General features: G+C 41.3%; 1 pseudogene; it reads left to right on the forward strand.

Moving 5' to 3' along the window:
* Positions 1-265: 265 nt before the first annotated feature.
* Positions 266-983, forward strand: LOC127095661 (protein BASIC PENTACYSTEINE4-like; annotated as a pseudogene).
* The last annotated feature ends 1,002 nt before the right edge of the window (positions 984-1,985 follow it).

Consider the following 1,985-nt stretch of genomic DNA (forward strand, 5'->3'; position numbering starts at 1 on the left):
CTGTTGTTTTGTCCAAAACGGATATATGCTATTAACAGAGAGTTTCCGCCGCCGAATGAGCAATTCATTTTAGATTCTGAGCAACTTCAGAGTCAGTTTCGAACCATGAGCAATTACATTTTGTGGCGGAAACTATTCTTATGCCATTTGGTTGCACCATGTAGTGGTCATAGATCACAATCAGATTTTTTGCGAAGCTTGAGCGGTAACGGTCTTCCAATCCGGCATCTCCATTGAATTCCATCCATATTTTTAGCAGTCCCAGATGCAGCAACAACAACAACGGAGCCTTCTGCAACCAAACCAGTCGAATACCTCTCAAATCAGTTATGCAAACGTCATCTGCTATGCAGCCTTCGGCGATGCGGTCAATTCTATCCAACCTGCAATATCACAGCAGTCCCGGTTTCATTTACAAAAGCCACAACATCAAATAAAGGAACAAAATGCCCTAGTTATGAATAAAAAAATTAGATCCATTATGGCTGAGAGACAGGCTACCATTCTGGAAATTGAACTAGAGGCTGCTATGTCTGAAAAGAATGAAGCCTTGGCTGCTCGAGACGTTGCCCTTAGGCAGAGGGATGAAGCGCTCGCCCAGAGGGATAACGCTCTGTTGGAATGGGATAATGCCCCTTGCAGCCCTACAATGTCGGAATAGTTCTGCCAACTTTTCATTCAACGGTGGAAATCATCGTGGATCAAAGCGGATGCACCGTTCTTCAAATCATCATCTATCCAACATGACAGAAGCAGCATATAACTCGACAGATATAATAATAAGAGATGCCTCTCCAGTAACTGTTATAACTTCAGAAGCCATCGAGTCTCATCTAACTGAGACAACAAAGGATAATTCCAAGGCATCAAAGGCACCTACAAAAGTAAAGAAAATGGGTGAGGATTTAAATAGGAAGGCTTATTCTGAAGGAACAAAGATCAAATCTGAATGGAAGAGACAGTACTGTTGGAGGAAACACTGAAGCCATGTATAGTTTCTAAACAGATTAAAGCATTTTCTGATGCCGGAAAGGTTAAGCTGGAAGGACTTACCGGTAGTGATTTTACATCTGGTACAACCATCCTTGATGCGATAAAACAAACAGTTGATCCTGCAACCAAAATTGTCTACAATGAAAATCCAGATGCTAATTTTATCAAGTCAAACAATTTTCCTATGCCATAGTCGTTGTGGGAGAACCACCTTATGCTGAGACATTTGGTGACAGTTTGAATCTAACAATAGCTGAACCAGGTCCAAGCACCTTCACCAAGGAACGACTTTGAACCAAAATTATCTGTCACAGACTTCAATTCATCTGCTGTAATGTGTGTGTCTTCCATGATAACTAGAGTTCCCATTTTTGTCATCCAAGGCGCTTCACCAAGTTCCTACAACAGATTATGCAGTGCTGGGTAACCTACAGGCGGGCGTTAACAGCACGGTCAAGTCGGCCTATGCATCCATAACAACTGCGTTTTGCATTCCTGCATTGAAAGAAAAATTGATCAGGATAATTTGAAAATCCAAATTGTGGCTACAACAGGAGATATTATTCTAGAAGAGGACATAATGCACTTCCCACGACCATAATTGCTTCTGGACGTTCAACAACTAAGATTGATGCTATAGAAGTTACTTCTTTGGACTCAGAAAATTTGCCGGAATTTAAACCAAGCAAACCTAACGAGGTCTCGGTCATGGTCCATCAGTCAAGAGGAAAGGATGAGACCGATGGTAAAAGCAATGCTCGTGCAAGCAATTCCACAGCTATTCAACAGTCAACATTTTGGCAGTCCCAACTTCCCAGTGCGACACACAATCATCAAAATCAGAATATTTCAGAATCAATGGATATTGATGCATTGGACGAAACCACAAATCAACCAACCATAACCTGCAAAAAAATTTTAAACCAAATCACATAAAGTCACTTCTTGTTGCTGCAATTGACTGTGAACCTCTATACATAATCCGCTTGCTA

This window comes from Lathyrus oleraceus, chromosome 6, assembly GCF_024323335.1.
Source record: "Lathyrus oleraceus cultivar Zhongwan6 chromosome 6, CAAS_Psat_ZW6_1.0, whole genome shotgun sequence".
NCBI classification, from domain to species: Eukaryota; Viridiplantae; Streptophyta; class Magnoliopsida; order Fabales; family Fabaceae; genus Lathyrus; species Lathyrus oleraceus.